Raw genomic sequence first — 16,029 nt, 5'->3', positions numbered from 1 at the left:
GAAAATGGAAATACATTAGTATCACCAGCTTTGAAAAATATGACTTACTTCCGTAATTTCCCATCTACTTCCATAGTGCAATGCATCATCTTTTCCAAGCAAAGGAAAGCCTCAGAAATATATAAGTATGTGTGTGATCAGAAGAGATGCATATGTGTGGTGGCTTATTAAAAGGACAAAATACCACTTAGTGCTTTTTTCTTTTTTGCCTCATATTCTCCCTCATTAAGATGGTTGTTTCACTTTTATAGTAAAAAATTAATGCCAGGTTTGGCACTTTGGGGATAAAAAAAGCAGAAATTCAATTTTAAGGAATTTATACTTCATCGATATAAGGGTTTTACATCCTGAGTACCAACTGATTATTTTTCAGAGCATACATTTATTTGCATACCCAGAAACTGAGTAATTAAAAGGGAAAAAGTGATGAACTAGAGCCAATTTTGGGATCTCTTCAATGAGGTTTCTAAAGACATGACAAGATGTTGAGGAAAGGTCTTTCGCGGACAGGTTATTGATAGAGAGTTTTAGGAAATTTAAAATGCCTATAATATATAGGCACTCCTGAATGTTTGGGAAAAGTATATTATTTCTGCTGCCCTGTAATGACTTTTTCCTCTGGTGAGTGAATTTGCTCTTTCAAAAATCAAAAGCAATCTTAGCTCAATTGTAAACATTCATCTGCTCTCCATAGCACATGGCTTCTGTTTTTCTCTTACACCCTGAAGGTAGGCATTGGTAAAATTGTTTCCTCCTTCATTTCCCGATCTAAATTATCTATTCCTCATAGAACCATCTGCTGCAATGATTTTAAGCAGTATTGAGTTTTCTTTTACAAGAGTGAATTGAAGGGAATTCCGTTCCCTCCAAAATCTACCCTGCTCTGACTCTGTCTTTCCCACCTCTTGGGCAAGAAAACTCTGAGTAACTAAGTAATTCTGTTTTTGCTTTTGTTAGTCCCACATCTAATTTATGGTCCCATATTACAGATGGTAATTCCAGTGCTTCTCACACATTTTATATCTGTCGTATTGTGACTGTCAATAATCTCTTTGAGCTATTTGATTATTTATTGCAAGAAATGCCTAACTTATCCCTCTCCTACTTTCTCCCAATTTTAATTTGTTACTCAAATCTCATAGATGAATCTTTTTGTTTTAAGTGAGACTCATGAGGTGTCTGTTCACAACATCATAACAGTTGGCCAATTTTATTGACTTAAGCACAAACCCACTAGCCCTGACATTCAAGAAGCTCCTAATTATTTTCCTGTTACTTTCATCCCTAATCATGTTCCTGTGAAGACCACACAAACATTTACTTACACTTGTAGTAGTGGCAATAGCAATACTGCTAGTACAAGCAGCAGTACATTCACTACATGCCCTTTTATTTATATGTCTGGGTTCGAAGAACCCAACTATAATATTTCAGATATACCTGTCACTTTTGAATCAACCTTCACTCAACCAGTTTTCATTTAATTGTTTGATTATTTGGGTTGATGTAAGAGTAAGTTTCTGATAGTATCTTCTCCTTTCCTTCACACCTTCCAACTTCTCCCCACAGCCCCTAAGGCATCTTCTCTGAAGTCCTTAAGATCTGAATCACAGTTTTAAAACTACTCATTATAATGTTATGGTCCTCTCTTTACTAGTGGTATTCCCTATTTAGGCCATATACTCCTTCAGGGTAAGATCATCTCTTAATTTTTTTGTATTGTTTTATCTCAACATAATGGAGAATAGAATGTTGCACATCATGAGTTGATAAATATTACTTAGTAATATTTATTAGATATTAAAATATGTATCTTTTGTCATATTTCATGCCATTTTATAGAAACTTTGCTAGCTGGAAATACCTACGGACATGTAAAAAGGCAAAGCATAACTACAGAAATTACTCATTTGATCAAAATCTCTAAGTTCTTTCCGTTGGTATGCATTTAACTATCTGGAAATGCACCTTCTGTAGATGTGAAGATTTTATGGAGGGCTTTTTCTTCCAGACTTACAACTTGCAACTTACAACAATCTTAAATAAAACCAGTATACAACTGGGTCCAGTATACAACTATAGAAGAAATCTGGGGAAAATATATTAAGACAAGTTCTTGTTTATTTTTTTTTCTTTCATACATTTTAGATAATTCTCTGTCCATGCAAAGTATCTTATTCATAGCTTCATGGTAACTTAGGTTATATACCAGGTCTGCAAAAAATTCTCGATATTGCCTTGGGTGGTTGCCATAGGCTTACAAGAATAGAAATATTTTTTATAGTTTACACTTTTCTTTACATGGTATGCAGCTACCAGTAAAAAATCGACATTCTATGGTAATTATTTTTACAATGAAAAATAGAGGTGAATAACAAAGAGCAATTAATTATCGGAACTATATGAAGGAAATGTGGGGAAAACTGAGTCACACTTTAAAAATAATTTTCTTGTGTAATATTTTCTAACAGTTAATGGCTCACAAGTAAAAATTTCCTCATAATTTTTTAAAGATTTTTTATGTATGTATTCTTGAGAGACACACAGAGAGAGACAGAGACAGGCAGAGGGAAAAGCAGGTTCCATGCTAGGAGCCTGATGCAGAACTGAAACCCAGGATCCCGGGATCACGCTCTGAGTCAAAGGCCAACTCTCAGGTGCCTCTATTTCCTCATAATTTATTATTTTTGAACTTAAATCTACCAGAATAAGTCTGCAGGTTGGTTGTCATATACTATTAGCCATACACACAAAAAAATATGTAAAAAGTATTTTTTAGTTGTTATAGAATATAAATCGAAACATTTAACTGTAGAATGCGTAATTTCTGTTTTTTGTTAAAATATTAGATCTTATATGCTTTAGTGGCCATTCTAAGGGAAAATATTTAACCCTTTGTTAAAAAGATTTTTATGTGAACTTAGTCAAAAAACCTCCAATAGTTAATGAATATTAGGGCTTTTATTCTTTTTGTAACTTTATGATTTTGATAACTGCACAGTGATTCTTACTTCTATGTATTGCATGTAAATTAACATCAGATAATTTTTATGACCTTAAGCATTTTATAGTCAATCATTTTTCCTCAGTTTTCTCCTCTGTAACATATGAATAATATTATCTACCCATTATCATTGTGAGAAATAAACGAATTAATATATGCAAATCCTCACTATGACTCTTAGGAAATCAACTTACAATAAATGTCAACTGTTATTATATATTCTAACATGAACGATAGGGAAAAATGTGTCTTCAAACATGTGCAGTGACATTTGAATGTCTTTCTTCCTGTTGGACAAAAAATACTGAGAGAGAAGTGCCCATGTCTATTTAATTCATCCCAGGCTCTTCTGGCCTAGCAAAGTGCCTGGCACAGAGAACTCCTAATGGCCATCACTGAGTCAGTAAGTGGTTTAAAGACCAAATTGGTTAGGGTATTACAAGATTGAAAAACTCAGTAAGGAATTGCCTCTTATTTGCTGTGACTCTAAACCAGTATTATTTATTGTTTGAGATGCAGTTGGTATTATACTTAATTAAATTAAGTTGGAAGTTAATAATTTAAGAATAGTTTTCTATGCTTTGATTAAGACATATGAAGACCACAAAGAACGAACAATGTCAATAACTGCCATTTAACTGCATTTTTTTCTAATGCAATTTGATGAAAACCTAGAAGACATTTAAACAGTCATATTCAATGAGTATTCATATTTTTGATGAATCTTTGTATTTTCATTATAAAATATATATAAAACAAAAATAAAATATTATTAATTCCATTTATTTCAAACATGCATTAGGATATATAAAGGAGAAGAATATGAATAAGTTTATGTCTAAGACTTTATATTAATTTTTTATTCTCCACATTTAAAATATTTTCTTTAGGTTTATTGTACGTCTAAGTATCAAATTTTTTGTAAGATTATAACCTAAGACAATTTTTTAGATCTTATATTTACCAAATGTATGCTCTTTTACTCTTTGTGATTATTAATTAATCCTTCAATGTTTTGTCTTTTTGCTAACATTAGAAATACATTGTTAAACAAAATACTGTCTTTTAAAGGGCAATCCTTTATATTGTTATGCTTTCAAAATTAATGCATAAGTAAAATATTTACATATGACATATAAAACCAAGAACTTTCATTTTCAGTATCATCCACATTATAGAAGTCTTTTATACGACATGATGCAGTATATGTATGGTTTGCAAAGTGAAGATCTGCCAAATATTTATGTCACATTATATAGGGTTATCTGATTGTGTAATGGAAAAACCCTGTCACAGCACATAACATCAGTGCTAGTTTCAAATTGCTTTGAGAATCCAACTTTTAAATCTCTTGATTTATGTAAGCTTCAACATCTCAGCTTAACACTGATAGAACTTTGTTACATTAGACTTACATGCATGTGATCTGTTAATGAGAATATGTGTGTGTGTGAATACGTTTGCGTGTGCTCACATATATAGGAGGCCTAAAATACACACGCATAGCCATGAAAATCCATGTGTAGATTATCACCAGCAATTGCAATTGCAGGGAAGATAGTTTTATAAGAGAACTTGGATCCTAAGGTAGGTATTAAAGCTAAAATAACATGAGTCAAAGAGAAGAATAGCCTCATATGCTGTTTTTACATATGGAATAGATTAATTTTAGTAAGTTGGCAACAAATGTATCCTTGCAATCAACTGTCAATCTACTAAATTTTTATTAGCTTCATTAGGATTTGGCTTCAATTAGGATCCTCTGAGGAGAAGAGAGCCATAGACTCCAAAACTCAATTTTCTATCAAATATTTCAATATGTTCTAAAATCTAAACTAAAAACTGTATTTCATTGATTGAATGTGCCCTTGAATTAGAAATGTAATTTGTGAATCAGAGCCACATGCTGCATTCTCCGTCTAGTTACTATACTAGCAAAGTAGCAATAAAGCATTATAGAATTATATTAAATCAATTTTTCCTCAGGCAAATTTGTCATCATTTAAGTTCCTGTTACTAAGTTCCAATAAGAACATGGCCTAGAAGGGGAAAGAATTGTGCGTATTTGGATTTTTATTTTAAATGATTTGCTTATAGAACTGAAGAGCGAAATCTGTGTCATTATTCTGAAAGAGTAATAACCTCAGGCTAATTTCTAAAGGAAATGAAATTTGACTTAGCACAAAGCAGACTAAAAACCAGATTTTTCATAAAGATTTTGTTTACACAGTTTATTTCAACAAATGTTTCCTGAGAGCCAATGGGGGGTAAAACTGTGCAAGTAGAGTCAGATTTGTGGGAGCCCTCTATATAAGTGAAGAAGGGAGATACAGTTCTGAAAGGATAGAATGGTCAAAAAAAGCACATACTTCTGGAGACTAAGAAGTTGTGACTGTAAAAATCACTAGAGCAATGGTTCTCAAACTTTGATGTGTCTTAGAACCAGCTGCGGGACTCACACAAATACAGAGGCCCTAGCCCTATCCTCTTGAAGGAGCCTGTGCCTTGGTATTCTTTATTAGGTTTCCAAGTAACTTTGCTACATAATGTTGAAGAACCAGTGCATCAGAGTACGTGAGCCCAGTAAAGAGCTGGAGCAGAAACACCATCGTGAATCTAAGAAGTGATCAGATGTTTGAGCTGTCAATAATGTAGATAGTTTTTTTGACATGAGAGTCTGAAAATCCACAGAGAGAAGGAATAACATCATGAAAAAGTAGTCCAGTCAGGTGGAAAATGATGGAAATGATGCCACGACAAAACTGTCCAAAGAGAGGTATATAATATCAGGAAAGAGACAGTAAAGAGAGAGAAAAAGAAAGAAAGAGGATACAGTGCTAGGAGATGTGAGAGGGAATTGAATCCAAACTCCACTGCAATCATTAACCTGAGAAAAAATGTGATTTATTCTCTTGAGGAAAAAAGGAAAATATGAGTTAAAGGAAGAAGAAAAATTTGAGAAAGTAAGGGGAAAATTGTTAAGAGAATTATGTAAATCCTTCATCTGCTTAAGGTGAAGAAAGTATGAATGTGCCAGTGGTTAAGAGAGAATAGAACAAAGATAGTTGGATTAATGAGTTGCTCAGTGATTTAACAGGAAGAATTAAAACAATACGAAAGTTTGAAGGATCTTATCCTAGCATGTTAGTGAAAAGATTTCATTAGGCATTTTATACCATGCCCAAAACTTACTGAAATGAAAGATACACTAAATAAATATTAGTTTATTTCCCAGTTTACAAAGAATTGAAATCTGGACTGATTGTGGTTTTGTAGTTATCATCAGAGACTGTTCTTCAGATCATTAAAATGTATTTGTGTTAAATGCATAAGCTTCAAAAAATAAGTAAAAAAGGGGAGTGTAGATTAGTATTTTTATACTATATTTAAATAGACATAATGGGGATTAATATTTTAGAAATTAAAATATATTTCATTTTCTCCCTTGATTTGTACCCATTTATGAGCTCTTACTATCAAAACTAAGCATTTTAGTTGCTCAGAGAAGTACAGAGTGGGGGAAAAAGTCAATGATCAGCTTGGAATCTCAATATGACTTTCTAGAGTACATAAAATGAAAATACTTTCCAGTCTTCATTAAGAAGAGAATTGTTTTTCAGTACTATTTGCCTTTTATCTAACATATCACAAGCTGGGATAGAATCCTACTATATGAGAGAGAACTCAGTATCTGATACTGTTTTGATCTTCATCAAAATAAAAAATGCAAACTTTCAGTTCAAGGGAATCATGGGAAGGAAAACAGGGCAGAAAATGGAAGTGGGGAAGTACGAGGATAAATAGGTGAGCTATGCAGCTGGACTCCTATATGCCTCCTCAATGCCATTACGAAAATGTTGAGGGGGGATCCAAAAGCAAGTGTCCCATTTGGACTTCTAGGAGGAGTTTAACTTGTAGGATTTCTACTTATTAACTGGTATAAGAAATGTTGAATAAAAGCAATAGTTGACCTGCTTGGGAAGATGGAAAGCATATGATTATGATTATTTCCTAACTTCCATCCACTAACACCCCACATGTACATATACACACTTTTGAGAGGCATGAAAAAGTCAAAAGTCTCCACATATTCTGGAGTAATGGCTGACAACACTGGGCTGGTGAGTTTACCAGGGAGGTTAGTGCATCTGAAGTGGAAATGATTCTGTAAGATCCAAAACAGCAAAATAGCTGAGGAGAATGACATAAAATCTCAAGATGGAGGACACCTGGGTGGCTCAGCAGTTGAGCATCTGCCTTTGGTTCAGGACATGATCCCTGGGCAGGGGATGGAATACCCTATCTGACACCATGCAGGGAGCCTGCTTCTTCCTTTGCCTGTGTCTCTGCCTCTGTGTGTGTGTGTCTCTCATGAATAAATAAATAAAATCTTAAAAAAAAAAGCTCAGGAAGAAAAGGACATCACCAAAATGGCAAAATAGGTCATTCCTGACTTTGCTCCCCTTCACAAAAACAAGTAACAATTATTCAAGAATAAGACATCACTGAGAGAATGTTAGAACATACGGATGAGGCTGAAGCAACCGTGTACCACAGAGATGGAGACAAACCACCTGGGAAGAGAGGCAGTTACACTTAACTGCTCCAAGCCAGTGAAGCACCAACACAGAGAGGTTCTGAACCTTGCTGGTTCCTCCAGTGGAAAAAGAGAACCAGGGAGGTATGGCAACCAGGGCACCTGGGGGAATTAGTCTTGCTTCCTTCGGAAGAGCCCCTACTCTGATCTCACACCATAGGGATTGCAGGGTATTCTATAGGGCTCAACCAATGGGAATATGACTGCAACAGAGAAGGCAGAGGGGCTAGCAGCAACCAGCAAACAGTTCTTGGCAGACTGAGTTCATACCTGAAGTACCCAAGTAGTAATTTCAGCCAGAGATTTTGCTCATCTGCAGAATCAAGGTGGGGGGACACTCTGATCAAGGAACTTGGAGCATGGAGATCTGCATGATCCAGATCTTCAAATGAAGAAATTCACCAGCTATAGAGCTCCATTTGCCCATGCCCACGCAAGATGTGGAGTCATGGCCCCATCCTTTGTGGTGAGTATCTGTGAACTCAATTTGATTTCAAAAGACACATACAGAATATTTTATCTAACAATAGCAGCATACAAATTCTTCTCAAGTGCACATGGAACATTGTCTAGGATTGATTATGCCTTAGGTCATAAAACATGTTTAGCAAATTCAAGAAGTTTGAATCCAGAAGTTGAAATCATATGATCATCTTAATAGACACAGAGAGAGCATTTGACTAAATTCAGCATCCATGAATCATTAATTTTTCACAAGTTAGGCATAGAAAAACATATCTCGCTATAATAAAGACCATATATGGCAAGCCCATAGCTAACATCAAACTTGTGGTGAAAGGCTGAAAGCTTTCCCTCTAAGATCAGGAACAAGAAAAGGGTGCCCACTCTCACCAGTCCTATTCAACAGAGTACTGGAAGTTCTTACTAGAGCAATAAGGCAAGAAAAATAAATAAAAAACATCAGAATTGGAAAGGAAGAAGTAAAATTGTCTTTATTTCCAGATAATATGATTTAGTATATGGTAAATTCTGATGACTCAACCAAAAAGCTGTTTGATTGATTGATTGATTGATTTTAAAAAGCTGTTAGATTTAATCAATGAATTCAGTAAAGTTGCAAGATACAAGATGAGCATATAAAAGTCAATAGTGTTTCTACACACTAAAATCAAATTTTCAAAAAACAATAAAAATTATCTCATTTACAATGGGATAGAAAATAATCAAATCCTTAGGAATAAATTAAACCAAGGAAGTGAAAGATCTGGACTCTGAAAATTACAAGACTTTGATGAAAGAAATATAAGAAGACACAAGTAAGTGGAAAGGTATCCTGTGTTCATGGACTGGAAGAATTAATATTGTTGAATTTTTTTTGTGTTTTTTTTTTAAAGATTTATTTATTTATTTATTTATTTGTTTGTTTATTTATTTATTTATTTATGATAGGTATAGAGAAAGAGAGAGAGAGAGGTAGAGACACAGGAGGAGGGAGAAGCAGGCTCCATGCCGGGACCCCGACATGGGACTCGATCCCGGGACTCCAGGGTCACACCCTGGGCCAAAGGCAGGCACCAAACCGCTGAGCCACCCAGGGATCCTATATTGTTAAAAAATCAATACTGACAAATCCATTAAAAATCTAATGTGATCCTTATCAAGATTCCAATGGCATTTTTTTACAAAAGTAGAAAAAGCACTCTTAAAATACATATGGAACCACAAAAGACCTCAAATACACAAAGAAATCTTGAGAAAAAAAGACCAAAGGAGGAGACATCACAATTCCTGATTTCAATCTATACCATAAAGCTACAGTCATCAAAACAATATGGTATTGCTATAAAAGCAGACAAAGAGACCAGTGGAACTGAATTGAGAGCTAGTAATAAACCCAAACATATGCAGTCATTCGATTTTTGACAAAAAAGCCAAGAATACCAATTGGAGAAAGATAGTCTCTTCAACAAATGATGCTGGGACAAATGAATATTCACCTATAAGAGAATGAAACTGGACCCCTACTTTATACTATTCACAAATATTACCTCAAAATGGATTAAGGACTTAAATGTAAGACTTGGAAACATGAAACTCCTAGAAGAAAACATATGAACAAAGTTCCTAGGCATGGGTCTTGGTGTAACTTTTTGAATACAACAGCTAAAGCATAACAACAAATTTTTTTTTATAAAAGAATAAAACAGGTGGTACTACATCAAACTAAAAAGCTTCTCCACAGCAAAAGAAACTATTGACAAAGTGAGAAGACAACCTATGGAATGGGAAAAAAGTATTGAAAACCTTAGGTCTGATAAAGGATTAATATCCAAAATATATAAAGAATTCCTACAACTCAGGCACCTGGGTCGTTCATTCGTTCATTCAGTTAAGCATCTGCCTTTGTCTCAGGTCACGATCCCAGGGTCCCAGGATCAAGGCCCACAATGGGTTCCCGCCTCAGTGGGGAGCTTGCTTCTCCCTCTCCCTTTGCAGCTCCCCCTGCTGGTGCTCTCTTTCTTTGTCAAAAAAAAAAAAAAATCCTACAACTAAACAGTATAAAAACAAATAATCCAATTTAAAATTGGGCAAACAACCTGAATAGATATTTCTCCAAAGAAGATATGAAAGGCCCACAGGTACATGAAAAGATACTTAGCATCACTATTCACTGGGAAAATACTAATAAAAATACGATGGAGATCACCTCACATCTATGAAAATACCCATCATCAAAAAGACTATAGATAACAAACACTGGCATGGATGTAGACAAAAGAGAATGTTTGTGCAATGCTGGTGGGATTGTGAATTGGTGCACGTACTATGAAAAACAGTAGATGACCCAGTTATAATATCTAGCAATTCTATTTTGGGGAGTTTATCCAATGGAAACAAAAGTACTAACTTTAAAAAATACCTGCCCCTCCATATTCATAGCAGCATTATTTATAGTTGCCAAAGCCTGGAAACAACCCCTGTCTATTGATAGGTGAATGGATAAAGAAGTTGTGGCATACATACAGGATGGAATATTATTCAGCTACAAAATAAATGGGCCACAATGTGGAGGGACCTTGACGGCATTAACCTGTGTGAAATAAATCAAATGCTGTATGACCTCATTTATATGTGGAACCAAACAAACAAATAAACAAACAAACAAAAACTCATAGAAAAGAGATCAGATTTGTGATTGCCTGAGATAGAAAGTGGGGTAGGGAGAACTAGACGAAGGTGGTCAAAAGGTACAAACTTCCAGTTATAAGATAAATGAGTACTAGGGAGGTAATGTACAATATGATGACTACAGATAGCACTGCTGTAGGATATACAGGCAAGTTATTAAGAGAGTAAATCCTAAGAGTTATTACCACAAGGGGAAAAGTTTTTTTCTTTTTTTTCTTCCTTTTTTTGTCTCAACTTGTTAAAGTCTATCTACAGAAAGCCTTGCAGATAACATCATTCTTAGTAGCAAGGAACTGAAGGTCTTTCCTACTGAAATCAGGTACAGTGCAAGAATGTATATTCTCACCACTCATTTTCAACATCATGCTATTGGATACATGTCATTTAAAAAAAATATATTTATTGATTCATGAGAGACACACAGAGAGTGGCCAAAACATAGGCTCTGATACTGGAATCAATCCCAGGACCATGGGATCAAGACCTGAGCCAAAGGTAGAAGGACACTCAATCACTGAGCCACCCAGGTACCCCTGTCCAAACCTGCAGAATGTAGAACACCAGTGAATTCTGAGGTAAGCTACTGGGTTTTGAATGATTCCGATGTATCAATGGCAGTTTATCCTTCGTAACAAATGTACCATTCCGGTGAGTGATGGTTGACAATGAGGGAGACTGTGCCCATGTGAGGCAGGGCATATGTGGGAAATCTGTGTACCATCCTCTCAATTTTGTTGTCAACCTAAACTGGTGCTAAAAAAATAGTTTTTCTTTTTTCTTAAAAAAATAAAAACAAAATAAAAATCCTGAATGGTCATAACTGGAATAAAATCCTTCTATTAGTGACTTTTCTGAAATGTGTTTCTTCTTCTCATCATTGAGAGAAAGATTTTCTAAACCTGGTTTGCAAATAAGATGAAGTGCAATTGTTTTAATTCCAAACAACTATGTTTGGAACCTATGTTATCAGTTAACATAGGTTTATTTTTATTTAAAATACCTTTGGATTATTACCCATTCATTTAGTTTAAAACACTAAAAATTATTGAATTCATAAAAGCTAGATTTTGTTGTTGGCCTTTTAGTTGCCTCAGCCATGTTTGGGAAATACAAATGAAATAATTTCTCTAAGTAAAGTTATATAAATTGTCCTTAACTGTGATTCTGTTGCTATTCAAACAAGGCACTAATATCTCACTGGGACAATAAGTAATAATCTGAGTGGTCATGCAATTCACAGTGTGGCCAATCTAGTTATAGGAGTATAAAAATATAAAAGTAATTAGGCTGAATATATTATAGAAAAATATCTGTAAGCGGAACAGCATGCGCATGTTGTGTTTCCATGTTACGTTACTAGAATGCAAATCTTCCTCTTTCTGAAAAAAATGCTATTGAAAATTCTTTATAAAATATAAATTGTGTGAATACATATATAAAATAAGAATTACATGTCCTCATAAAATGGGATCTTTGTTTCTAAAACATTAAAGGTATAATTGATTTATTTGATAGTATTGTGGCTGTTGATTATTCATAATTTGTATATTTAATTGACGAGTTATGTTTCAGAATTATCACTGACTTCCAAACAGCACACTGCTAGTTCTAAACCTCTAAAACTATAATATGTTACATACATATCTTTTTTACTGGAAGAGGTATCTTCAGTTTCAGCCTTTTTCACACCTTCTGAATGGCAAGATGGAGACTCAGTAGATATGCTAGAAGCTAGCTTTGGTGGTGTAATCAGCAATCATTTTATTGCTGGCTTATTAGAAAAATAAGCCTGTACAGATGGGGTAACAAAATTTCTTAATCAAACCAGATTGGGGAAAATGAAATTTGGCTGATGATCAGAACTAGTGGAAGAAGAGCTTTTATTAATTAGTCCAGATGGAGACCAATAATAGCAATATTGTGAAAAAGAGTTAAATTAAATTGATGGCTGTTAATTAGAATTAACTAATGCTTCTGAGATTAGAAACTTTTCTAAGAAGTTCATTTCTCAAAATTAAGTTTTTCGTTGATTTTGCTACTAGTTTTTTTTTTTTTTTTCTCTAACGTAATGGTACTAAACCATTACATTTTAGTCAAAGGTGGTAGCCATGATGGAGTGACTCATCACTTAAAATATTTTTTAAATATTTTTCAAACTTGCATTAAAATATGTGTTAAGTTTGTACTGGGCACCAGGTACCTAGAGACAATGTTACCATTAATATCTTGCAGGAGGTTAGGATCTTAGGTCACAGCAAATTTTGGGAAGTAGAATCTTAAGAATTTTTAAAAAATCATTCATTTACAGAAATTATTTTTGCATGATAAAACTGTACATTTAAATATGTATATTGTATACATTGCATGTCATATTATATATAATATGTATATTATATATTAACTTGTCTGTAGTAAAATATCTGTACCTATCTAATTTATTGTTCAGCAAGTTTTAAATTTTTTTTCTTTTTCTTTCTTTCTTTCTTTCTTTCTTTCTTTCTTTCTTTCTTTCTTTCTTCTTTCTTTCTTTCTTTCTTTCTTTCTTTCTTTCTTTCTTTTCTTTCTTCTTTCTTTCTCCTTCCTTCCTTCCTTCCTTCCTTCCTTCCTTCCTTCCTTCCTTCCTTCCTTCCTTCTTTCTTCTTTCTCTCTCTTTTTTTCTTTCTTTCTTTCTTTCTTTCTTTCTTTCTTTCTTTCTTTCTTTCTTCTCTTTCTTATCTTCTTCTTCTTCTTCTTTCTTTCCTTCCCTCTTTCTATTTATTTTTCTGAAGGAAACTAAGCTCCTGCAAGATGAAGGAAAGATTTCTTAAAGTCATGGGATTTATAGCTAGAGTGTTTTTTAGAAACATAGGATGGGAAGACTGGCAAGCAGGGTCTTATTTTCTTGAAATTGCAAGTTATTAATTTTACCCGTTGACTAAGGATCTTCAGTTTAAATAATGAGAGAGGAGAATTACTTCCAGTAAGACAGCATAGGAAGTTCCACTGACCAATACAACTGATGAAAGTTTTTTTTAAAATCCAACAATTTAAAGAGTGTGGAAATGGTACTTAGAGTAAACAGCAAATGAAGTAAGATCTATTAAATTAAATCTATGAATTTTCAATAAGACAAGAGACTTATGTGACGTAAGAACCCTCTCTGCTTCTCACTCCCAGGTCAACAAGGCACAGACTCTACTCTAGATGACTGCATCCAAGAAAGCCAGGCTCTCTCTCCTCTAAGCTCCCTCTAAGCTCTCCTCTAAGCCCTCTCCTAAGGGATTTCTTCCTGGCAGATCATGACTTCAATATTTCTCATTCTTCCCCAGCTATCTGTTGCTGAGGCTAAGTCCTGAGCAAGTGGTTGAAAGAGGGTAGCATTCTTCTTTTTATCCAGATCCTATCATGAAATGGAGACTCTACCTTGGGCATGGTGCACCAAGAACACTGGGGTCCCCTTTGCTGTTGCCCTAGCCCATGTTTACTTTTCCCCAAAATCTATCAGAGTGCCACACATAGTTGATGCTCAACAATTTTTTTTTCTTTTTTCCCCCAACGGGGTGCACCATTCCTGGAAGTACTGCAATACCAGGTCGATGTGTGGAGTTGACAGAGCAAGCTCCTATTCCTTCTTGTTGCTCCAAAAATCCATTTAATATATTGTCCTCGGAAAGAGGATATATCAGATATTAAATTGATAAGAACAGATACTACACTTGACCTTAGTCAAAAGGACGAGAAGCGATCAATAAATGTTAATTAGAAAGAAAGGGGCTAGAGAAGAAGGAGAAAATGGAGACATAAAGAAAAGAGGCATAGAGTGAACATTTGAGTAGCAACCAAAAGCTTGTATGCCAAATGTCAACATACGTAGGGTATTACAGAGAGATGATGGTTGAATCCAATTTAAAATTCGTTCTGGAATAAGGGGCCAATTGGATAGTAAACTACAGTTTATTTTTTCGACATTGTGACAGAATTGATGGTCCAGTGAGACTTTAAAACATCTTTTTCACAATAAAACTAGTTTTTGGCTTCTCTTTTATAGTATACAACTTTGATTTACTAAGCTGAATTCTGCAGTTCTAAGTAGAAAACTTTAGAACTATTCCCTTTGGTATCTATATTCTCTTCTGGTAACAGGTGCTTTTATTTCATTTGAAAAGAACAAACTTTCCCTATAAATCAATACAGCATTTCTTCTTTCTTCATTACATGTCAACTTCTGGTTTTACTACACTTTATTGGATTACACATAGTATGGGTGCCAAACATATTTATAGTATTGGTGGATTGGTTCATGGCATCTGTTTATTTTTTTCTCTAAATGAGTCAAGTGCAGTGCATATTTCTTTTTAAAACTGAGAGTAAAAAGTAATTTCAAGTGACTTGTCAAAGACCTCACATCTTTAACAAGTTTTCAATTTTATCTAAGAGAGCCAGATGATTTTAATATGCAACTTCTGCATTAACTTACTACATACTTTTATGAAGCTAACTGCCATCCTTATGAAAAATAAGAGAGACACATTGAGTACGACGTGGCTGGTTTGATTGCTTTGGAGACAGTCTATTCCACATTAATTAAATCATACTTAAAATGTTGCATTGGTAACTAAGTTTCTCTTATAAAGATTAATGACATGAGGTTTAATCAGTAGAAATCTTAGTTCGGAGTTATGGAACTTAGAAATATCCTCATAAGTTAAATAGTTGTGTTCTTCTATTTTATAATAAGATCTGAGATTTATGGATGTTAATACAATATATGCCTCTAAGCTTTGAAGGATACAAAGATGTTACATAAAATTTCCATTTTTTTGGGGAATTCAGTTACTAAAAAAGAGAATTCATATTTGACAAAGCCATGTTGTTGTAATATTTATAATGAAGTGAACTAAAGATCTTTGCAATCTAACATATGCTATCGCCATCAGTGAGTGACTCTCCCTAGTGCTTCCCAATCTTTTTCTCTTCATGGCCTACTTAGAAAATGGAAGTAATATTTGCAGGGCACATATGGTAAACTGACAAAGCTATTGCTTTAAAGGAAAAAGCTGCTGGTTGCTAAGAGTGGGCAGGTGCTCTGCTCTCTAAAATTGTTGCTCAAGAGGAGCATAATTATGATTTTTAGGCAATTGTCTCAAAAAGTTCATAGACAAAGAGTATCGTGTATGTGTATGTGTGTATATATGTAAACAATATAAAATGCGTGTATACAATGTTCACAAGTCATTTGACTTCATTTAGACTTTTTTCCATTATGAATTCTTTCTCTTGTTCTCTTAGAATTCACTAT

General features: G+C 34.2%; 1 non-coding gene across 1 annotated transcript; it reads right to left on the bottom strand.

Moving 5' to 3' along the window:
* Window positions 1–14,285: 14,285 nt before the first annotated feature.
* LOC112642817 (U2 spliceosomal RNA) lies at window positions 14,286–14,476 on the bottom strand. The gene has a single exon (XR_003125474.3). It is a non-coding gene; the product is annotated as a U2 spliceosomal RNA (small nuclear RNA).
* Between the last annotated feature and the right edge of the window lie 1,553 nt (window positions 14,477–16,029).

The sequence above is a fragment of the Canis lupus genome, chromosome 19, assembly GCF_003254725.2.
Source record: "Canis lupus dingo isolate Sandy chromosome 19, ASM325472v2, whole genome shotgun sequence".
Taxonomy (NCBI): Eukaryota; Metazoa; Chordata; class Mammalia; order Carnivora; family Canidae; genus Canis; species Canis lupus.
Note: the sequence above shows the minus strand (reverse complement) of the source record. Positions and strands in the feature narration are given on the sequence as shown.